The 25,095-nt window shown below is 41.8% G+C and overlaps 1 protein-coding gene and 1 long non-coding RNA gene across 6 annotated transcripts in view; one reads left to right on the top strand and one right to left on the bottom strand.

Annotated features, from left to right (window-relative positions):
- Positions 1–25,095, bottom strand: part of LOC119021478 (metabotropic glutamate receptor 4-like) — a 188,041-nt gene that overhangs the window by 155,693 nt on the left and 7,253 nt on the right. For 2 of the 3 annotated variants that reach the window (XR_005075600.1, XM_037101780.1), the window contains exon 1: positions 3,515–3,894. The exons of the other annotated variant lie outside the window; for it this stretch is intronic. The gene's annotated coding sequence lies outside the window, so the exon portion shown is untranslated. Of the gene's footprint in view, positions 1–3,514; positions 3,895–25,095 lie in introns of those variants that run through there. 3 annotated transcript variants of the gene reach the window in all.
- Positions 3,798–8,729, top strand: LOC119021480. Of its 3 annotated transcripts, none has more exons than XR_005075603.1 (4): positions 3,798–3,933; positions 6,428–6,546; positions 7,862–7,928; positions 8,598–8,729. It is a non-coding gene; the product is annotated as an uncharacterized LOC119021480 (long non-coding RNA). The 3 variants fall into 3 exon arrangements; XR_005075601.1 differs by having other exon boundaries at positions 6,428–6,819; XR_005075602.1 differs by lacking the exons at positions 7,862–7,928; positions 8,598–8,729 and adding an exon at positions 6,686–7,124.

Below are 25,095 nucleotides of genomic sequence, written 5' to 3'. Positions count from 1 at the left end.
ATTTTCCTGCCCTGGAAAGAGCAGGGGGAGAAATCTCATGCTGCTTGAAAGGATAAAGATGCTATGAGGGGGAAACCATCGGGGAATCAGAGAAGCATATTAAAAACTGTTGACTTCCCATTCACTGACTGACTGATTCAATGACTAGCATCTCACTATAATGATGAAATATACACCCACATATTCCTCGCTTCCTTTCCTTAGTCTTTACAGAGTCTTATCCTTTTATTCACTGACTCTACTCTTGTTTAGGCTCCTTGTGGGGGGAATAAAGGCACCAACTCTACTTGTTATTCATCCCTGATACTGGGTTTCCTCCCTATAAAGCTTTGAATTCCCACCTATCATCACAGGCACACCTTGAGGTTTAGATTGAATATGAGTCAGAGGGCAGGCTTGAATCTTGAATCTACAGGTTAAAATATACCCAAACGCCCTGGCCTCTCTAAGCCTTTGGCGCTGAAGGCTGCTCTCTCGCTCACCAGCTCTCTGAGGCTGGTTAATGGTCCGGTGAAAAGATGGCATGAGGTGAACCATCTCCAGCCTCCTGTTGACTCTAAGCGAGGCTTGGTAATGATGCTTAGCATACTTCATCTTGCAGGTCAAATACACATCTTTTTTTTTTTTTTTTTTTTTTAAACTTGATTTTTTAGAATACAACCTAAAAAGGTTTAGTATGTACAGAGCTGTGAACATGAAGACAGACTGTATCACGAGCCATCACGCTGTAGCATGTCCTAGAATGTGTCTGTGAAGGAGGAGTGGGGTCACAGTCGATACAGAAAGCTGCTACTTCTCAGACACATTGATTGATTTACTGTATCTGTTGAGCTAGACCTGCCTGTCTGTCAGGATTAAAGAATTTGTCTTATCAATCCTGTGCCCCTGGGAAACCTGTTTCCAACAGAATCACTTGAAGCTGCAACATATGGAAAACTAGGGCATATCAGAGTGAGTGAGTGGTTTGAAAGTACAGTCTGTGATTGTTAGGATTTTTTGAGATAATGGGAACAACACTCACACCAACATCAAGTATCTGAGTGGACACTGTTGAGATTCGAGTCTCAATCTGACCTCAGATCTGCTTATTTACTCTGAATACGATCCCATCTCTCATCCAACCATTTTGTATAAACTATTTGGGGAAAAAGAGTCCAAGTCCATCTGGGCAATACTCGCCATCTTGGCAACAACCATTTGGCAGTTATTTCTGGCTTACAAGACCAGGCCCAAATCTAAATGAATGGGGAGAGAGCCTTGTCTTCATTTTCAATGTTCACCAGGACATAAAAACTTCATGTTAAGAGTCACCATTCAAATCAGATAAAAGCTGCTTAAACATTGGAGTGACTTCATAATAAGGTTCTAAATCCACACGATTCTCAATACCTGCTCAATCCAGAGATCTGTGAGTGACAATGTCAGCTCATCCCACCAAAGCACTTGAACAAATGCAAGTTTAATGTCTAATCTTTAAATAACCTCAGCTTTCTTCTTTGTAATCCTGTGCATTAGAGTGATATCCTCCTCTTTCGTGCCTATAAGAAGCTTGTCTGCAACCACACCAAATCAGTGTTGTTAATCTCAACTGTGCACTTGCGTCAGTGCAAGAACATGATTCGCTGATATCTTTCCCGGTTCGGCTACAATAACGAAGACGATTGCGCGAGATAAGTGTCATACAACAGCCATCTCTGGCTTTACAAACTTTCTATTCAAAATTCCGGACATGGTCTGTCTCCTCTCTTACAATGTCGCTGGGAAAGTCTACTAATCTCCCGCATCATTTTCACAAAACTCACTACATACTATTTATCTCCTGCAGCTAATACAAAATGCATAAGACCCAGGGACTCCAGGGAGTAGATCCAGAACCAGAAGGCCTCCCTCCTGAGTACAATTTTGTCACAATCTTCAGCACACAGAGAAAATAACTGTTCTCTTCCAAGGTATCTGACAAAATGTGCAGAAAGGCTGAAAATTAAAGTGTCTGCATCTATCGGTTATTTGAAATCACACAAGGTCTACAACCAAAGATGATAAGACAGGTTAATGGGTCATTTCATGAAATTAACTAACACCGGAAGACAAACAGGGGACAAGTTATTAAAGTATTCCAAACGTCAAACTAATCTTTAAAACTCTCACTTAACCATCTTTTCTCAAATTCAGCATAAAGTAGTGAGAAAATATGCCAAACCAAAATATGTGTAAAACTGAGTTCCAGTCAAATTTTCATAGCCTCTGCACATCAATTCTTATTCAGTTACCTGCTGAGGCTGTCTCACAGTGCTCCAGTAAATCCAAGTGAGGTCCCCACACACACACACACTGTACTTAAAAAGGCGGAAAATACTTTAATCTGGAGTCATAAGCCTGAGGAACAAAACCACATAATATTCTCTTTCTTGTGCAACTCAAAGTTATGTTTAAATCAGTAAAAGAAAATGTGCACATCTATCTCTCATAATATCTTCAAATACAAAATAAAATGCATACAAATAAATCGAGCTGCATGATATAAGTAAAAAACAGAAAGAAAATGTATTGTGATTATTGTGACATATCTTGTGATTGCAGAATGATTCACAATTAGAGCAACTGATCATTTTTGCATCACAGTTTTCATTTTGACTAAACTAATAACATGATGCTGTGACGAGACATGAGAAGACACAAAAAAAAATCACGTCAGACACATCTTTATAATCAAAAATAACTGCAATTCATGGTCTTTATCCAGCTATTCTCTAAAACATTCTTGAAACCATTTAAATGGCACTGGAGACTGACAATGAGTCTATTTCTCTTACATTTACAGTTAAGAATCATATTTTTATTGCCTCATAGATAGGATACAAATGTGTTTTTGTGTGTGTGTTTTTATTTGCAAGCATCCACTTAGAAATAAATCACTTAATCAATATAGGGCAGTTACTTGTTGATAGCTTTTTCAAGTCAGTTATGTGAGGATATACAAGACTGGAAACTACCACGATTAACTTATCCTGAGTGGTTTAATACGATGTGACATTTGTTGGTGTCTGAACCAAACAGACGTGTTCTCTTACAGCTAGAGCCAGAGCATCTCTGCAGCACAACAGCAGTGTTTTATAATACCGTTTTGTCACACAATTTACCTCTGTCAAAAAAACGGAGCTTCTTGCAATTTGGATATTGCACTTGGCCATATTGTGATGTCGTGAATATTTCTAATGGGCACCTTTCATCTATATTAGCCAACCTTACAAAACCAGAGTCAAGGAATGTAACATAATTACATTTACTAGTATTAAGTATTGCAACTGATTGTACAATTTTAAGGTAGGCCTACTTGTATTTTAACCAAAGCAATTGTTCACAGTGGCTATCATGTCATCTGTGTTGATGTCGGAGAAGTTCTCCGAGTTCTGACAGCAATGGAACGCACCAGAAAAATAACTTCGACAATATTAACGACGTTCACAGCGGGGGCGAGAAAATCACACAGTTAAAAGAGGTTAATTTCACTTACCAACTAGATGTAGACGAAGATTAATGTCCTTTATGGCGGAAAATAGCTGAAGAGTGTCATAATTTCTCCCCGGTTAGACTTGAATTCGGCTAAAGCTGCGGAGACCATAGTGTTTATGTTAGCTAGCTAGCTAACCGATAACCGTTAACTTCTTCTTCTACGCACCTGTTGACGCCTGCTATCGTTGGGTTTAAAAAAAAAAAAAGCGTTGCTAACTTCCCCCTTTTTGACTTAACTACTGAAATAACGTCCGACAAAGCAGGCTTGACTAAACTTTGCTGACCATTTACAGTCTCCTCTGGCTTGATACTCCCTCAAAGATGCTGATATCACCTGCCGTCCGCAAGGACTTAAGGAGCAGTGTCTCTGAAGGTGCGTTTGATTGACAGGCAGCAGTGACCGGAAGTGGATTTGTCAAGGTACTCAAAAGTTAAACTTAAGCAAAAGAAGATCCATCCTTTTAAAATATCAATTTACCGATACCAATAGTGCTTGAGTAACAGCCCTGATATAAAATGTAACTACTTAAATATGAGAATATGTAAGGATAAATTATGTGCATATATATATATATATACACTATATTACCAAAAGTATTCGCTCACCTGCCTTTACTCATTCTATGAACTGAAGTGCCATCCCATTCCTAACTCATAGAATTCAATATGATGTCGGTCCACCTTTTGCAGCTATTACAGCTTCAACTCTTCTGGGAAGACTGTCCACAAGGTTGAGGAGAGTGTTTATAGGAATTTTTGACCATTCTTCCAAAAGCGCATTGGTGAGGTCACACACTGATGTTGGTCGAGAAGGCCTGGCTCTCAGTCTCCGCTCTAATTCATCCTAAAGGTGTTCTATCGGGTTCAGGTCAGGACTCTGTGCAGGCCAGTCAAGTTCATCCACACCAGACTCTGTCATCCACGTCTTTATGGACCTTGCTTTGTGCACTGGTGCACAGTCATGTTGGAAGAGGAAGGGGCCCGCTCCAAACTGTTCCCACAAGGTTGGGAGCATGGAATTGTCCAAAATGTTTTGGTATCCTGAAGCATTCAATGTTCCTTTCACTGGAACTAAGGGGCCAAGCCCAGCTCCTGAAAAACAACCCCATACCATAATTCCTCCTCCACCAAATTTCACAGTTGGCACAATGCAATCTGAAATGTACCGTTCTCCTGGCAACCTCCAAACCCAGACTCGTCCATCAGATTGCCAGATGGAAAAGCGTGATTCATCACTCCAGAGAACGCGTCTCCACTGCTCTAGAGGCCAGTGACGGCGTGCTTTACACCATTGCATCCGACGCCTTGCATTGCACTTGGTGATGTGTGGCTTGGCTGCAGCTGCTCGGCCATGGAAACCCATTCCATGAAGCTCTCTGCGTACTGTACTTGGGCTAATCTGAAGGTCACATGAAGTTTGTAGCTCTCTAGCAATTGACTGTGCAGAAAGTCGGCGACCTCTTTGCACTATGCGCTTCAGCATCCGCTGACCCCTCTCCGTCACTTTACGTGGCCTACCACTTCGTGGCTGAGTTGCTGTTGTTCCCAAACGCTTCCATTTTGTTATAATAGAGCTGACAGTTGACTGTGGAATATTTAGGAGCGAGGAAATTTCACGACTGGATTTGTTGCACAAGTGGCATCCTATGACAGTTCCACGCTGGAATTCACTGAGCTCCTGAGAGCGGCCCATTCTTTCACAAATGTCTTGTTTCACAGTCTGCATGCCTGAGTGCTTGAATTTATACACCTGGGGCCAGGCCAAGTGATTAGAACACCTGATTCTGATCATTTGAATGGGTGAGCGAATACTTTTGGTAATATAGTGTATGTATGTATATATGTATATATATGTATGTATATATATGTGTATATATATGTATATATATATATATATATAAAAAATGGACCAGGGGTGGAGTTAGGGTTATTGGCCCAGTATTTAGCATTTTAGAGTATTTTCATAGTATTGGGGATTTTTCTGTCAGACTGACGATAACATAAACGTATTTAAAAATGTACTACTTTGGCTCTGATGCAGCATCCTCTCACTCCGTGTCCTAACAGCAACACTATCTGATTGGTTAGTGTTAGTAAAAATTTAAATGAGTTGAATTTATGTCTGGATGAAGTTGAAGTAGCGATAACAACTTTATGATCTACAGGATGTGTTGTTATTTCTATGTCTGTCAGCTTGATTTGATGTATATCTGCCCCCAAGTGACCAAAATGAATAATTGCAGCAGAGATTGAAAGTTAAAAACTTTTTTGATGTCACAGATCAGATAAAAAGCCAGAAGTATATATCTAAAAAATGTCAAAGGAGACCTATTTTGGAGCAACTCTGAGACTTGTACAGTCATTACAACACACGCAAATGCTCTTTTGATGTAATGACTCTAATGCCCTGGAAAAGAAGACATCTACTAGTAATAATCAAATCCATAATGACCATCAGTAAGGATGGAAAATAAATAAAATAGTCTGAGACAAGAATTCATCACCACAACCACACTGAAGCCCCATTGCCCCCATCGGAACATCTATTGACCAATGTCTAATTACTTTGCAGAGCTGTGTCTTAAATCAGAGACGACTGTTTAACCTGTATTGACAATACGTGCTGAAAATGTGTGTTGTGTTGTGTAGGATGGAGCCTCCCCGTGCAGCAGCAGATGCTAGATCTATAGGCTGTTCTACAGAGAGACTTTATCATGCATGTGGGGAAGCTATTCTATGCATAATTGATCAAATTATTCTGCCAGCTCATGATCGTGAACACCTGTTCCTTAACCTACAAATGTACCTGTCAGACGGCTTCAGGATGAATTCCTGATCCGGTAAAACATTGTTTTTTCTGCACTGAGAAAATGAATGTGGATTTTCAAGAACAAAGCTCTTTTTATCCTTCAAGCTCCCATGTGAGGACAAAGACAAACAGACTCAGAAGTGCAGATGAGCGGCCTGCAGCCCACAGGTCCGGTGAGACCTCAGCAGATGTTGGCAGTGCGGGGTCTCCTTCCAAAGCTGCAGGTGGGCACGAGCACTCAGCGTGTAATGCATGGTCAGTGTGTAGGCCGCAAAGCTTTCTGTTCACCAGCTTCAGCAGCAAAATGGTGACTGGAAACTCTAAGTCTCTAAGTCACAGCTGATGTCTCTGTCTTTTTTGGAGGACTTTGACAACACTTGTCAATGAGGACTCAGAAAAAATTTCTGCTGACATGTGACAGCATCTCCACCGGACTGGATTCGAGCTCAGAGAGTTTGGGGGTTGCAGCAGAAAATCCTGCATTGCAGACCATTAACGTAAGCCACTGACATTACTGGTTCTGTAGGGACAGGTGATTGGATAAGAGGAGGGTTTTGCCTGAGTGGGGATTAGCAAATCTCTGCCAAAGACCTCTGTGCAGTGATTCAACAGCAATTTTACAGGTTTACAGATTTGCTTGTCACGCCGTTAGAGATGAGCCTAATTAAATCTTGTTTCTTTTCCTCACAAATGTGTTATATAATTTACTTGTATCAGACATTCTGTCAATGAAATTTGTAAACTGTGATCTTGTTCTGTCATGTAACATCTGTTGCATGTCTGTCCATCCTGGAAGAGAGATCCCTCCTCTGTGGCTCTTCCTGAGCTTTCTTTCAGTATTTTTTCAGTTTGGCAAGGTTTTCCTCACTGAAATTGAGGGTCTAAGGACAGAGGATGTCGTTCACTTTAAGTATTGTAAAGCCCACTGAGGCAATGTGATTGTGATTTTGGGCTGCATAATTAAAAGTGATTGGATTTTAACTTGATTTCCATTTTGTTGAACTAACAAATTAATTGTTAATTAATTGTCCCTGACAAAATAGCATTTACAATAGATAAAAACATGCCAATGGACCCATCTGTGGCACTATTCATGTCCAGTCCTCACCAAACAAAAGTCAAGTCAATGGGAGAAACACATTAAAACTCGACATAACTATGTCGTGTGTCCTGAGAAAAAGAAAGAACACAATTCACAGTACATTAGCAACTGATGTTTAAATCAACGTGTTGTTCATCCCTTGATTTCATTTGGGAAAAGGGACTTGTTTGCAGTGTAACTGCAATCTAATCAGCAAGATTTGTCTGGACTTGCCCTATTTGATCACAATACTATCAGCCCTGTCCAAAAACATCAGTTGTTAACCTGCTCTCTGAAGTGTGTTCTTTCATTTACTGGAGGCGTTTCTGCATCAGAAGTCACACGACATAGAAATGTCTGGTTTTTAGTGGGTTACGCCACCCATCTAGCATAGAATTCAATGCAGCTGTCACCACAGTCTGGCACCAACGTAAGATTCCTTCTTCTTTCTTTCCAAGGTTTCTTGCTTTGCTCTGCTTGTAGCTACTATGGCCAAACAGCATTATCCTGGATGAAAGTCTAAAGGTAACCGTGCTCTTATAATATATATTATATACATTAGTTTTTATAACATAACCATTTGGTTCTTTTGAAGACAGTGGTCGTAGCAGCAGCCGTCTCAAACTGATAACCAAAGAAAAGGTTTGGGAGCCAAAAGTTGGAATCTGTTCCGAAATGTAGCCGCTTGTCAGTCCTCAACCCCAGATAGATTAATACTGTTGTGACTGTTAGTAGAGATCCTGACAAACAGGACAAAAGGAGGACAACTTAAGTGATTCCACTGAATCTTTTGGAAGAAAAAAAAAAACAAACACTAGATTTGTCCAACATATCAGCGTACAAATGAGAATAATCCACACTCGTCTGAACTCTGCGGGTCTTTACAAGTGTGTAATTGCTATGTGACACTGTGGAAGACGGCACAACAATGTAATCTCAAATGAGATTATCTGACTGAAAGAGAAAGGGACATTGTTAGAGGTGAAAGATGTCTCTTCCAGAAAATAATACTGCCTCTTCTGTCTGCATTCGTGTCACAATTCAAACATCAGTTTACACTGCCATGACTTCACAAGTTGCCCTGAACACTGTAACAAGTCTTCGGGGGCAGGAGAGAAGGATGTCACTGACAGAATTGAGTGCATAGCTTGACTGCTAATGAGTTTTTTTGTTTTTTTTTTCTCCTTATACCAGTGGCAAATAAAACAACTCATTTCCTGGACAGAATCACCTCTTATGAATGAAGACAACACTGTGGCAGTGTTTCTGATTACGACTTACTTCGTGCTCTCGTTGCGCACAGCTAAATGGCCATTAATATAAACTCTATGTACTTATTTTTTGTCAACCAACGTTTTGTGCTTCGTTTTCTTCTGACATTTGTGCGGCCTAATAACCTCTCCTTTTACTTCAAACTGTTTTTTTTTGTTAACGGTGCTCACAGCCTCACCCCACAGCAGTAAGTGGACATCTCCACTGACCATTTAATCAGGTGCTAATTAACTGGCACAACCTTAAAAACCAATTTGTGATTACCTCTCTTCTTCCGCTCCTAGCCCATTACGTCTAACAAAGATATATTCAGAAACGCATTTGGAGGATGGCGCCAAATTATCGGTATCCGAGGCAATAACAACTAAACATGGAAATGAGGAAATGACAGTGTCAGTTCAATCAATTTAATTTTAAAAAAGTAAGCGGCACTTATTGGACAGGCATCCCATTTGCTGTGATGAGTGTAAGCGTCCGACTACAAGAGCACACCAACTCAAGCTCGGCGTCCACATGCAAAACAATAGCGTTGGTGACTGTGAAAGGTGCTTCTTGTGCGACGAAGTGTGGCTGATGAGACATGCATAAATTCATGAACAGGTGTAATGTGCTCGGTAAAAACTTGAAATGGCCTCTCAGCACAAAGTGAGAGTGATTGCTAATTATTTATGCTAATTTTCAAATGCATGCAAATTCACAGCAACACAAAGGACTCCATTACAACAACCTTGTCTCCAGAAAAGCACCTGTAATGACCTGTAATTTGTGACACTGCCGCCAAACCCAAACGTTTAACAATTTCATATGAATGAACTAATAAAATCTAGAAATCATTTAGACTTATAGAGACACCTTGAACAAGCTTTCTGCTTCTCTGGTGCCACAACCCTTTTGACAATGTGAGCCTTGAAATACTGGACGATAAATAGTTTTTATAAGAAGAGAGGAGTCAAAAAGTCTGGGCCAAATGTCAATATTTGCTAAGAAACTTCACACAAAACCACAAATGTGAACATCGTGGTGAAAAAGTCAGGTGATCACAAAATTTATTATAAGAAGAGAAGGTCTGGACAAACATCTACTTTATGTTGATATTTCACAGGATGACAGAAGAATTTGACCAATTTTAAGCAGGATTATATGTAAATCAGCTTCATCCTCTCAGGTCCTTTATTGTCTATAAAAAAAAGTACGACAATCCATCCTTTATTAAAAGGGTCAAAAAAAGGGTCAAAAAAGTAGTATAGTGCCTCTAGTGATGTTGCATTGTGGGTAATGTAGGCACCTGGTTTTGAAAAAGGAAGAGGGATGCGTTAAATATCTCTGGTTCTGCTGTACTGATTGATCCATAATGAGCCCGACAGTGTTAAAGGACACAAAAACAACGAGCCTACATTACCCACAATGCAATTTAGCCATTGAGTGACATCACTTGAGACGGATCAGATTGCATGTAGCTTCTTGTGGAGCTGAGAAAAAATGTATACTACTTTTTTTTTTAATTTTCCTGTTCATTGTTTATGCCACTCCATGTTTAAATAAAGTTTTAAATGAATATATAAATTAATCTCTACAGCCACGCAGACACTGTAGATAAAGAAACCATCAAACCATTCAGACAATAGTTACTTATGGTCTGTGTAAAACAAAAGCTCAATTAAGCTATTTATATGTCAATAATCACATTATCATGCCATAAGAGAACACCACTTAGCCACAAATTGATCAATTATTATGCCATTAAGACAATAACTTTTCTTGAACGGTCTCTGTGAATGCCTGAGCACTCCGCACGCGTCACTCCAACATGGATTTCTCTCTCGCTAACAGCATCATCATGCAAACATTCACAGCACAGTGCACACGAGTCTCACCTTACTCACATTACCCTCTTAATTACATTACAAGTGCACATTCCATATGCATGTAAACAAGATGTGTGGCCCTCAAAGTGCTGCGCCATCATAACAGCCAAATGGAATAAGTGCAGTCAGCAATGAATGCTGTCAAAGGAACACGAGGGCAGCAAATATATTCACAAATAGGGCTGCTCAAAGTTTAAAAATTGGCACAATACGTGAGGATGACAACCCCCGAATCTTCCATTCATCTGAGGACATACGGACAATTGTCATCACAAAAAGGGAGACTTTGCTTTGTGAAACACAGAGAGAGTTAAATCTCCACCAGGACTACCGGGGTGCCGTGACAAGCGAGACAAATCTTGTTCTCATTTATTTTGAAAGGGTGCACTTTTCTTCCAAGCGGAGTCCTTCCTCTTGTGTTAAAACATTAATATCTGGGGATTTCAAGGTTTCCCAGAACTGCAGTAATATGTTAATTTACCCATTACCCATTTAAATTCTTTTCATCCTCTTTTTTTAAAAATACATTTTAATTATCTGATAACTGACAATGGTATGTTATTTTGCAGTTGTTTCCATCCACTCGCCTACCCTTTACACAGTGCACCTTGCGAGCTTATAAAATACCCAGCAGGACAACAAAGGAAGAGGGGAAAAAATCAATTGTAATTGAACACTGTGTGGTCACCGAGAAAGCAAGTGTAGATAGAAATCCTCTGATGTTAAAATGTGCAGAAGCATCACCGTCCCGCACGGCTGAAACTTCACATTCTGAAGTATTTGATGATATAAAGTTTCAGGGTATGAAACCGGCGGCAGACAGAGGAAAGAGGGAAGTGCCGGTGACAGACCGCTCTTTTTCTGCGATCCCAGTTGTCATGGAGATGGTAGTAAGTTGTCGTAATGTCAGGGTTTGATGTTGCTCATTAGGCCGGTAATGATTTGTGGATAGATTGTAGGTGTGGGAGCTGTGTCTCATTTGAAGCCGTGCGCTGGCATCCAGGGTACTTCAGACACTAGTGTTTACTGAGCAATCCGAGCTAATGTCATGATTTACATTCTGCTCTTGGACACTAATGGATCCATTGCTATGCATCTTCCCCTTTTTCTGTTGAGCTGAATAATCAATGGAAATGTAGGTTTCCGTCTTTCTGATCAGACTCAGGCAGCGCTGTGTATCTATATCTGTGGTTATGATGGCATTGCCCCGCTTTCACCGAGGAAAGAGTCACTGTGTCCTGAAAAGGCATCGTGAACTTTCTGCCAATAAACTGACTTTCAGGTGAGAAAGTATATATCTTTAATTTGAGCTGATGAAGTTGAAGTCAGTTGTATTTACTCGTATTACATCAGATAAAAAATGGAGGCATTTCATCTATGCAAATTTCAAGCCACCATGCTGCGACAGGGAGCTAAACAAGCGTCTGACAAGGTTGGGGGTGGTTGTAACTCCTTTATCAAAAGAGTGTTACAAATAAAATTAGAATGAGAACAAAACACATCTATGACACTCCTTTCTTTCAGCATGCAACTACAGCAGGTCAGAAAATCTGATATGGCAGTGCCTGCACATGCACCACAGTGTACAAAGAACCTGAGCAGATACTGCAAGACATTACAAAACCTCAGAAAACAAGGATCAAGACAGCTGTACCCATGTGGATTATCATGGCAATCAAAAAGCATCTGACAGCTACAGGTTGGAGGAAGGTCAGAGGTTACAGGTAAGGTATTTATCAGTTTTAATCCTAATCAACGGTGTGTAGTTTTTGTGTAATCCTGTGGACAAACCAACAAACGGACACGGGCAAAAATAAGAGAACCTCCTACTTGGTGGAGGTAATAATCATTTGTTTTCTGCAAATCACGGATGCTGTATATGAAAACTTTTCTGTTTCTTCTAATTAAAATTTTTAAATTTGCTGTGTTTGTAAGGCTATGGTTCAGGTCTAGTTAGGTGAAAGCATAACAACCACTTGGTTAGGGTTAAACATAATATTAAAGATCATGGTTTGAGTTTTTACGCCACAAACTCAACTGGAAAATGTCAACCAGTTAAGCTAAAGGTGCCCAACTTTGTCAGCTATAACAGGAAGTGAACGGTGGTCTCCGAGTGGTCTGGAGCAGTGGTCCTTTAAGACAGGAAGTCGGCGTATCAACTTGCAGCAGAGTGCACCATCAATCATTCGTCTTGGGATGATAAAAACAACATGGCCGGTCCGGATTGGCTCTCAGGTGCAATAAAAATTGTGTTGTGTTACAACTGAGCCGAGCACTGGAGCAGCAGATAATGAATCTCCTTACATGTGAAATCATTAAATGAATTCTGTGATAGTTGGAAACATCTCTATGCGCGGCAGACAAACGAGGGGTACTTTGTGTCAAAAATTGGAGAGCGCGAACACAAAAACTCAGTGAGTCACTCCCGCTGACACAGAAAGTGCTACAAGCATCGCCAGTCTCCCTGCTAGAGGTACAAGTGGTAGTACTGTCGCTATTATCATAATTATTATCGTTACCGTTGTGTGTTTTGGACTCATGATGGAACATTTATAGCAGGTGGCTCATCTTTTTTTTTGCGAGCCTGTGATGAGCCGTTGTGTGAAATCCTGGCAGGGGATTTGCTTTCGTGCCACACAGTTTGACTCCTTAACTCCCTAACAGATTCTGAACATCTGTCAAAAATTCTCAGCAGTGTGACAGTGTGATGGTGCAAAAAAAAAAAAAAAACAGTATTTTTAGCTACAATATACAGTATTTATTCGAAAGCTAATGGGAGCGCTGCATTATATTTTGAAGCTGCGGCAGGCGAGGACTCTCTTTTAAAAAAAACATTCTTGTTTTCGTGAAGATCCGGCTGCCGTCCAACGCTCCATCCAGGGTTACTGAGACTGCATTGATTAACCCTGTTTATTAAATTAAGATCTGGTGTTGGGGACAGACGTGTGAATCAAAGTCTGAGTCTTAGATGCTTCTTAATTAGCAGGAAGCAAAAATGGACTTTACACTGTTTTCCCTGCCAGTTATGAGCTGTCGCCTTGCCTGTGCCACACACGGGCCACTATCGCTGTGTCTAGTTCAATGACTCCTCAAGGCATGGTTTCTCAGAAGTGCACTTAAAGGGAAATTCAGTCTATTTTTTAATATTAACAATATTAAATGTCAGCAGTCAGTTTGCTCATTCAGTTTGTTCTGTCATGATAACAAAAAGAGTTGGTTTATTTAGGAGCTAAAACTATTTCAGTCGATGAAGATCTTTCTCTTCTGATCAGACTTTCTCCAGAGTGTGCCCGTAATTGTTGACGTGGTCGCCTCCTGCTGTCGCGCAGCTTTAAGAAACATAAATCCGCATTTTATATGTTGACTGCTCCATCGACAATGCTGACAGCTTGTGACAGGATTCAAACAATTTCCGTGGGAGTGCTCCAATCCGAGCAGGAATGCGCCTCTGATTTTAGTCCTATGAATTTCATCGTGTGTGCATCGTGGTGTCACAAAGGAGTTCCTGGCATGTCCTAGAAATTCGGAGTTCGGACCCCCAAGGCTTTCTGTTCCAGCCTCGATCCTTTTCCTTTGACATTAAGACCAGAACATGCTCCCTCACAGGAAAAGCCCAGCTTCTGCCTTTTAATGAAAGGTGTTCATCATCACCTTGTCAGCAACAGTGTGTGACCACGACAGGTTGATGCCACTTAGTCTCCCTAAGGGGAGCTTCGGCTGTCATGCAGAATTTGCAGTGCTGCCATTTTACCTTGACGGACGAACCAACCTGGACAGGACATGGAGAGCGGCCACATAATGGGCCCTCCAGTTGTCTTCCTCCTTGAAAAAAATGAAATTGGATGACATTTGTGTCTTATTTGTGTCCTTCGCTGCATCTTGTTCTGCTGCGCTGGTCATTCTGTGTTTACGCCAACAGTTGAATCAGAGCACTGCTCTCACCATCTTTCATCGCCCACGCCATCGCTTCACAATCCTCGAAAGGCCCTCAAAGGTCATCGTGGCGGAGATGACCGGTCTCTTCCTTTCGCTTCTTACGAGCGAGTGCCTTCGCTTTGCCCCAGTTCCCCTGCATGGGCGAGCCCTGATTGCAGGCGTAAGGGGGGGTTACAGTAATGCTGGCTGACATGCTGAGAAGCTGTGATTGCTTAGAGGGCTTTGTGGGTGGACTGGGTGGACGGTGTGGGTGGCGGCGGAGGGATAGGGGCCGTGTCTCACAAGGACCTTTAACAGCCTTTTAAAAGCTCTGAGAGGGCCGGCCTGACGCCAGCCACTCACAGGAGAGAAACTGCTGACAGAGCTAAAGGCGGCGGGAGGGAGGGAAGGGGGGCGAGCAGGAGCACGCAGCAGTTTCCAGGAATGCCTTTTGAGTTCATCACGTCGTCCTGTGATCCCTGCGAAGATCTAGACACACCACAACCCTAAACGCCCTCACTGTAGTCGCTGTGTAATTACAACCATTTGCGCTAAATTATTCACCAGGTGCAACCGCTGAAATCACATCAAGCACTCATGGAATGCACTTCTGTGAGCTTTCCCTCTGCAGCCTATTAGACCACTTTAGGCTCTCTCGGGTCAGCCCGGCCACTGAGATAGAAACATCCAACATTGCGACCCCGTGACCCGGTCCCACTCACACAGCGAGCCCACAGAGTGCTGTGTTTGACCTACAAAGGCATGACTAAATTGGCTAATAGCGAGCTCTGTGCCCGCTGAATCCTCTGTTTCTGTGACCAATCATCCATCGGCAGACAGGAAATAAAAGACATTATCCAAAAAGAACACTGAAGTCCCGGGAAGCTTTATTACTCTCATTTCTTCAATAACTCCCTCAGACTTCCAGTTGCGTGCCATATTTCATCTCGGCACTGAAGAATGAGTTTTCTGACAGGAAACATGAGAAATGCAAGAAACTCAATGGGCACGGCTGGAGGGGGGCAGCCTACCCACTGAAGATCACAGCAGTGGCAATGAATGCATCAGAAAACACCGCTGTAGGCGAGCATAAGTCAACAGCGCCTAATGTGAGCCTTTGGTATGCATGATGTTAAATAGATTGTGAAAATGCTCTTTTCATGACTAAGATGGAGCTTTTCATTAATCCTGGAGCTGAACCTGCCTCCGCAAAACATCGAGCATCCCTCGCGGGAAAGACAAAACACCCACGGTGGGCTAGAGAGATCTCAGCGGAGCTCTCACACAGCTCACGGACTCGCTCTCTTTGCATCCGCCCCCTTAGCTCCTGCGTGCATTTGTGATTTGCATGTTTGTTGATGCAGTATGTGATACGTCATGTGTATAGCACGCTGTAATAAGTGTCTTTATTCCTGAGCACGTATCATTTTCTCTGTGTGCCATGTGCATATGCTTTTTTACCGCTCTGCGTGTTAAGCGCGGGCGGATGTGGTTGAGACGGATAATCACAGAACTTAAATCGTATTCTGCCTTTTTATGTGTGTGCGTGCACAGCAGTTGGTCAGGGGAGATATAGGTTTATGATTTTATTTTAAGACGCCCATGTTAATGATACCCTCATGCAGAGGATTAAGGCAATATTAGCACCGAGATTCAGTAAATATTAACATGTGTGAGCCCTGATAAGTCCACTTGACTTTTTTATTTGCTTTGATATGAAAACCACAGCAATAAGAACAACTGGCGATCACCTCAATTTAGCAAAAATCCCCCTCTGCGTGTCCCTCGCTTTCTCTCTCCACCTTCCTTGCTCGGTAAAATCGTCCATAAATCAAAAGTCATCCTCAGGAGAACGTTGTCAGTGTTGTCAAAAGAGGACCCAAATGCATAAATCTGAGCAGGTGGGCTAGAAGCTAAAAAGTGAGCTTTAATAAGAGCCGATGTTCAAAAGCCGATAATCCGAAAACAAAAGTCAGGCAAAAAGCAAACCAAACGCCAAGGTTAATGAAAGACAAGTACCTTCCTGCAAAACCACATAACTTCAAACTGGACGTTTCTTTACGTTGCATTTTTACATTAGTTTCGTTCAATTCATTTTTCTCTTTTGTCACAATGCTGTGTTCATGCTCTGTTTAGGTGTAGGCACAAAATCATCTTAGTTAGGGTTAGGGAAGCGTCATGGTTTGGCTTAAAATACTCGCATTACACTCACGGATAGAGATGGTGCAACTTCCAGTAACAAAACCCTGTTTTATTAACCACAGAAACGTTGGAAATGCCTGCAGCTCTCCTTAAAAAACTCCCAGTTTTGACACCACAGAAATGGCTGCAAATGTATCCAGTGGCCTGACTTAGATTCCGGTCATCAATTTGGCAGCCTTGTTGGATGTAATAACGCCGCCACCTTCGCTGTAGCAACAGGCAGCTAGCAAGCATTATTAAGACGTGATATGCTATGTTTGTGTGGTGGCCTCGAATGTTAAAGGTGTTTGCAGGTAGGTTAACTGCTAAAATGCTGTTATATTCTTGAAACTGGGCTACAGAATGGCTGGGAACGAAGCAGTAGTAATTCATAAACATAAATTTAGGAATACAGACGTTGAGAATACATATGGTTGAGGGAATGTGGTGCCAAGTGTACATGGGCCAGAGAACAAAAGACACAAAAGTGTATACACAGAAAGATGGCAGGGAAAGTACAAAGACAGGAAGTAGAAAGTCACAACAAGACACATGAGGATACATCCACCAAAATAAAACAGGAAACGGTTAAAACCAAAACGATGTGTGCAAAAACATTCATGCTCATTCATTTGCAACCACATTTGAAATCCTAAATTGCCACGATGGCGTCGCATCTGAGCTATTATCACATACGTTTATGCCAGGTCGCCTTTGTATGCCTGCATACATCTGCACCAGTTATGGCGAGTTTCACTTTAATATGCCACTGTTCGCTGTAAACGGTGCACTGCGGATTCAAAATAAAACAGGTCTCTGTCAAGCTGTCATCCTGTCACCCTTTGTTAAAATGACAGCAGAGACAGTTTAATCAGCCGCTGTGAAGTAAAATGAATCACCGCAGCACATCAGAGGATTCAGGCTTCACTTTGGTGCCCATAGACACTAATGCCAGGGCACATCAGCCATATACCAGCTATAAAGCTCTCGTCATGTTCTGTCGATTCTCCAGAACCTGCACCACACTAATCTCATCCCAGCGAGCTCGGAAATCTATTTCTGAGGAGAGAGTCATTTTTTCAAATCAAACACCTTCCTCCAGCCAGCAGACTCACAATGTGAGAGCCGGAGCGGTCGGCAGGTATCCTTTGTGATGCTGACGTCAGAGCCAATAACTGCAGCCACACTATCGGCACCACTGTTTATAAATGAGGGCTGCATAGACATTTTCTGCTACAGAGGGAGTCGTTGTAGAGACAAACTCCACCAGCACCAAACACCATTAAAAAACAACAGATTTTTTTAATTATTTGTTTTATTTTATGGTGTCCCAATTGGCAGTGAGGCAACAGAGCAGCAGGGCGGCCAAAAGTAGCACATCTGCAAGGCTTCATTATAAATGACTGTAACTCCCTGACCTGAAATCCACTCAACCAACCTGTCACCTTCACTGTGTTGAATGGGTGTAGGTTCATGCACAGCCTTAAAAAAGTGGAATGTATAATTCATAGTTGTGCTCATTACATGGGAATACATTTGGGAAGATAGAAGAAGATTTCTCCATTGCACCGTCCTCCAACCTGTGTGCACTGAAGACCCTTCAACACCTCCTTTAGGGTGTTATTCTCACTGAAGTGTATCCTACTGGACCCCTGACTGCGATACGTAGGATAGAAGCAGCATTTTTAAAGTATAAGAGAAGCAGTTGCCATAATGGATTTGTAACAAACTGCTAATCTGGAGGTACAGGTTCAAATACATTTAAGGGAGAAATTAAATGAAAAAAGCCCCATGAAGTGAAGTGCTCCTTCGCTGAACCCTCATCATTTCTCCCTAAAGATATTCTCTCATTCTGTGTTTTGATGATGATGTCGGGGAGTGCTGCTGATCACATCGGTCGGAAATCTACTGACGCAACATCGTCTCCTGGAAACACAGGCGGAGTTGGAATTTTGTGCTGCGGGAGGCGAAGATTTTATGAAGAGGAAGAAGACAACATAGTGAAACTGGTACTCTGCATTTAACCCATCCTGAGGGAGGAGTGGGCACGGGTTTACCCTTGCACAACTCCAGTGCCTTTGGTCAAGAGTACTGAGTGGAGAATCAACCAACTCGTGCATGTTTTGATGGTGGGAGAAACCGCAGTACCCCGAGGAAACCCACGCAAGCACTGGGGGAGAACATGTAATCCACACAGAAAGCAGCCAAACTGACACAAGTGGCCTTAAACCATAACAGAAGGCATCCGTACAAAGCTTGCCACAAACCCCAACAAAAGAGCTTAAAAGTTGTTTTCTGATGGTATTCGCCTTTCGCACATGAGCACAGGCGACTGAAGCAGACTCGCAGCCACAAAGTTAGAGTTTGTTAAAAGGGAATTATCAATTTGTGTCGGGCTAAATTAAACTGCAAGGCTTTGATTTTCCATACGCACTTTTAAAACCATTTAGCAGTCGCATGTATGAGATTGAAAAACTGAAATAGGCACATTCACTCGTGATTTATTGCAAAACGACGTCCCTGCAAACTACGCCTGCATATGTTGCTGTACAACTAACTTGCAGCAGAAAAATATGTGTTGAGAGAGAAACTTAATTCCACAAAGTGTTTAAAACTATTTAAAGTATCAGAGATGTGACAGAGAATGTGATTTGTATATTTGTTACTACATCTGCTCATGCAAAACAACATCCATTCATAGCAAACTAAAGGATTATTAAACTTTTTATAATTATTGTTTGGTTCAGGCACTCAAAGCCCTGGAATAAGGTAAGGGGAAGATTTTAATAAAGCCTGACATCTGCTTCATTCAACCTGAAAATCTATTCGGTACAACAAATTGTCAAACTAGTATATAAATGGAAATGCAGGGTTTCCTATAGGTGTATAAGTGGGCTGACATCTGTTGACTGTGACCGCCGCATGATTTCCATCATTTTCATACTCATCACACCATTCAGCGCTGAGAAATCTGGAAGCTTTACGGTTAAATCTGTTGCATTTAGTCCGCTGGCGCCGTGTCCCAACGGTCCCCTTTAATTCAATCAAGCCTAATCCAGTATAAAATCTAATATATTCAGATCCGCTAGATCCGGATTTTTATGTGGATGTGAATCGAATTGCGCTCACTCACAGATACCAGCCGTCTAAGACGCCTGATTTTTAAAATCAAGATCCATCCATCTCAGAGAAAACAATACTGGAACCGTCCGTTTATCCAGACTCACACCAACAGTTAATGGGGTCCATGCTGTGCTGAGACACATCCTCCATCCAAACTTTGTGGAAATCTGTTCAGTGTGTAACGCTGCTGACAAACCAACCAGCAACAAACAGGGGGAGGTAATCTGTGAGGACCTGAGGTAAGTACTGGTGCTTGTATTAAATGACTACAGCAATAGGGGGACCTCTGCATTAGTTAGGTGTTTTTAATGTCCCTTTAAACATCCATTCCTGTGTTGTGATGTGAGCATGGGCGCTTATACTGACGAACCCCTCCGCAAATGGCCATCTGACTCTTCAGTCGGCGCTTTTAGCATCTTTCAACAGAGCACCGAATGACGGTGAAGCGACTGTGGATGTATTTTGTCGCGCTATGAATGTGCGCTCAGTTTGACTGATGGCGCTTGATGTGTGACAGGTGTGCCGGTTATCGGCTCATTCCTGATCCCGCTCGTCTATACGCGGGGGGCCAAGATTGAGGTGGTCGTTTCTCGGGGCACAACTCATCTCCCTCTGCTCCCAGCAATCCTGTCTGCATTGTAGTCTGTAAGATATTTGCCACGCTGATGCTTTTGTGTTTCCAGAGAGGGTTGTTAGGGGAGACACAGTAAGTCATCTTTTTTCTTACCTTACCAGTCAGATATGTTTGTTTGTTCGTTTGTCTGTTTGTTTGTTATTGTGGACCCTGAAAATAAATCCTCTAGCTGCATTCAAAAGTAAATTGTAGAAACGTGATTCACAGACGTTTGGGACGCCACAGACGACCACGACATCATCCAGAACGCCTTGACTGTGGCCGATCGCTCTTCATCTGAATCTCAGCTTTGAATCCCTCTGTGCAGTCCGGAGGCGTTGTGAACACTCTTCACCGGAGGATTAACATCCAAAAATATAAGTGTACACTTGTTTGAGCCTATATAACCACTTCAGGTAGGACATCTGATCCAGAATTGTTTTGTGGACTACGAAACGTCTCCTGACTTTCCATCTACATGAGGATGGTTGGACAATGATTGAGTTTTCATTTTTATGTTTCTTTAAACATGCACTACGCTGTTTTGGGGAGGAAAGTGTTCATCTTTGACTGACGACTAAACAAACAAACTGATCTTAAAGGACAAAACACAAGTTTATACTGTTTTACTTTGTTTTTACATGGTGGACCTTTCTAGCCTCAAACAGTGATCTGGGGACCTTATCCTCTGTGAGAAAAGCTTGTCTATCCAGTTGATTATTATTATTTCATTAAATATCATCATTTTAGTGGGCTGCACAGTGGCCCAGTGGCTAGCACTGCTGCCTCACAGCTAGAAGATCGCCGGTTCGCGTCCCGGTTGGGACGCCTGGGATCTTTCTGTGTGGAGTTTGTATGTTCTCCCTGTGCAACCGTGGGTTTTCACCGGGTACTCCGGCTTCCTCCCACAGTCCAAAAACATACTGAGGTTAATTGATCATTCTAAATTGTCCGTAGAGTAGGTGTGAATGAGAGTGTTCGTCTCTATGTGTGGCCCTGCGATGGACTGGCGACCTGTCCAGGGTGTCCCCTGCCTTCGCCCTAAGTCAGCTGGGATAGGCTCCAGCCCCCCCGCGACCCTGCAGAGGATTAAGCAGCGTACATAGAATATGTACAGATGATGGATGGATGGATCATCATCTTAAATATTAAGATTCTAAGTTTGAATTTCTTCCCCCAAAACTACATGGTGCCCCTTTAAGATACTCTTGCGACTTTTGCAGGAAACTGCAAGGTTATCTTGTTATTAATATGCCTGGAAACAATTTTGGTCCACATTATCATGGATTTTTTTACTTGGATCTGGAGGCAAGAACACTGACAAAAACCCAACTATGCAGGCCTGCACACCCAAAAAAGCGTGAACTTTTAAATAATAAAATAAACTCTTGATATATAGTTTTGAAAAAGAAAAAAAAAAAGCTGCAGATAAAAATACATTTTTAAACCACCTCTGGAGGTTTCAAGGGAAAGTGAGCACAAGTGGGATATATAGGAGTGCAGTGCAGCGTGATCACAGTGGACCGGTGCCTCCTGTCCAGTTACACCCACATTCAGAGGTGGAAAGAATATCTGAGCAGGAGTGTTGCTGTGTTGTTAAATTTTTACTCCGGCCACACTTGAGCTCAACTAGACGAACAGAATCAGAAAGTCTATCTATCTATCTATCTATCTATCTATCTATCTATCTATCTATCTATCTATCTATCTATCTATCTATCTATCTATCTATCTATCTATCTATCTATCTTAGAGGAGAAATGAAGTACATTTTAAATGAATTGCTCCTACGTAACAGCAGCTCCTCTTTCCATTATTTCATTATGCAGATGGAATACAGGAAAAAGCACTGAAATCAGCAAACATGGCGCAAACCCCTACATGAATAGCAGCAGAAGAAATCACAGGCGATAGTTTGTGGAAAATAGGAGGCAACTGTTACTGGTAACACCGGAGCTGTCAGAGCTCTCGTTCTGAGCCGAGGCTCTCGTCTCTGGTATCATTGTAACTGTCACTCTATGGGTGGAAGAGAAGGGAACACAAGAGGCTGCAGCTCGCTTTTTTTATGGCAGCCATAATTTCATGTCGAGGTTGGGAAAAAAAAAAAAAAAAAGGAAGAAAAGAACGCGTTGAGGTGCTGAGCATTAATATATATTGTCTTGGAGATGCCCAGGTCTATATGTTAATGCAGCCTGCGGGGAGGCTGAGGGCCGCGGGAGGTTCAGGGAGGGAAGGCACAGCTCGCATTATGTGGTTTTAAGTCGGTTTGATGTATGATTACAGAAAGCATCATTCGTCACGCATTTGTTTTTTCCCTCTACGGGTTTAAAGAAATCTCCATTTTGACTGATTTATGTCGAATAAAATGTCAACATGGAAAAAGGTGAAATCTCTCAGTGACATCGTGTGTCATCTGTTGTGTATTTAGGTGTATACAATTATACTTGTCAGTATTTTTCAGGAAACCCTGAGAGGAAAATGAACAGAAAGAAGAGCCCCATCACTTGACTCGTTCTCAACAGGAATATTTATCATTATCATTTATGTTTCCTTCCAGGTGTAGCTGTTTGTTAGCTATTAACACTGGTTAACATTTCTAGCCAAAAGAAAGACATGACAGTAATGTTACAACTTAACTTGCTAACACACAATACCTGTGCATGTATATCGTGTTTGGAGAAATGAAAACTCAGCTGGAGGAAAACGTGATGTAAAATTCAGAATATGACACTAAAAATTTAAAAAATGAAGAATATGACACTGAAAATAATCTTAACAAAAGCAAATGTTACCCAACAACAACACTTCAAGGACTTTTACAAACTAATTTTCACTTGTTCTTAACTCATAAACACTATTCAGATCAGACTGAGAATATGGATCACCAGAAGTGCCTCTTTGGACCTCTGTAATTTCCAATTTAACAGTGGATAACATGAGAAAGGTGTCACCTGTAGTCACGAACCAGCAGAGAACTGTGAATTATCTCCTGATTCTTCCGTGACTATCAACTGAGAGGCGATATCAACCTTTCAGCTCACTGTTTCGGTTCACTCATGACATTGCTTTAAGGCCACTGTGGTCAGCTGTTTACACCCAACAAGCTTCACTGACTCACTGTTTGCGACTTGCCCCGCAACAAACAGCTGACAGAGTTAAGCTGTTTTTTCCACTGCATGGTGCAGCTCGACGTGACTCGACTCAATTTTTGTCTATTAGATTCTGAATACCTGGTATATTTTCTTTGGTCGTGGCACTGATTGATCAAAGAATTGTCGCTTGAGCAACTTGGGGCATCCTGCACAAGCTCAGCATTTTTAAATTGCCGAGCTACCATCAATACCAGCGGCAATCTTTTTATTCTCACGACCCACATTTTAAAAATGGCAGCCCAGAAAAAGGACACACACACAGACACTGGATGCAAGAACACTATCCTTTTTTCATATCCTCTGTTAAAAGAGTGGCCTCTTCATAAGTGTGTGTGTATTAATCGTGTAACTGAGAGAAAAAAAAAACGAAGAAAGGGTTAGCAGTGAAGTTGTCAGTTTAGCAGCAAATGCACGGTGTGATCACGGTTTGTTGGTGAATGAAAGTAAAGGAGGCACAACGCTGTGAGACGACCTGCTCAGAATCCTGCTTATGTTGAAGAGTAACTATCTGCAGTGAGGAACGAGGTAGAGAGAGAACCCGGAACAAAAAGCGAGTAGAGTCGAGTCAAAGTTACTTCATTGACGAGCTGGTGAGGTGTGTAGCAGCCAAAGAACCAAAAACGGAGTTAAAAGACAGTAAATAGTCATCTTACAGTCACCAGGTGGGCAGATATACAAATGTGTGCTAATGTTGCTCCATTCCTGCTGGATCTGTGAAAAGGCAGATGTTTGCCAAATCAATTTAATGGGTGATGATTCTTTCAGCATGCCAGTGCAAGTTTTTCACATCATCAGCGTCTGATATATTTGACGCATTCGTTTGTGGAGATTTATGAAGAAACGGTGACATTTCATTTCTGTGAGCTCGTGTTCTATCCAGCTGTTTCTGTTACTTATCTATTACAGTTTATGGTTCTCTACAGGCTCGCTTTCCCAGAGCTGTGTTTCAGTCATTTCCAGCAGGAATGAACCTGTGGGCAAACGGGGCTGTAACTGCGATCCCCGTTGTTCCTTTCACTCTTGGAATGCAGCACTTTTCCCCAGGTGCAATGTTTGGTCTGTCGAGGCCACTTATGGTTGAGGGAGTAAAAGTGAGGGAGTGAAACCTCCACAGTACCTGTCTGTGATGTGGGACCACTGATCTGCATAAGGAGTTCTTCTCTTATTTTGTATCTTTCTAGTATTTTAGGTCATCTTCAAATATGTTTACATTGGTTACAACATGCTGCATTGTTTAAATTTAGCGTTAGAGTGGTAAAAGTACTAAAAACTCATGTGTGACTAGAAAGTGTCATGCATGTATTTCTATGTATGTACACACTGTAAACTGAATCTGGACGCAATTCAAAGCTTTTCATTTCATGCTTTTTCATTTTTTTTCTCCTTTCTTTCAGTTTAGGGGCTTTAGGGCTTTGTGCATGTAAAAGATCTTGAAAAAAATAAATAAATAAACAAAGTCCACTCAAACACTCCCCACTGCCACAGAAAACACTGCTCCTGAAACGCCTCGTCAGTAGTCACGCCTTTAATTCTGTGACTTCTTGACATCACACTATGTCATCATGTCACAC

The sequence above is a fragment of the Acanthopagrus latus genome, chromosome 6 (assembly GCF_904848185.1).
Source record: "Acanthopagrus latus isolate v.2019 chromosome 6, fAcaLat1.1, whole genome shotgun sequence".
Lineage (NCBI taxonomy): Eukaryota > Metazoa > Chordata > Actinopteri > Spariformes > Sparidae > Acanthopagrus > Acanthopagrus latus.
This window is presented reverse-complemented; position numbering and strand designations above follow the sequence as displayed.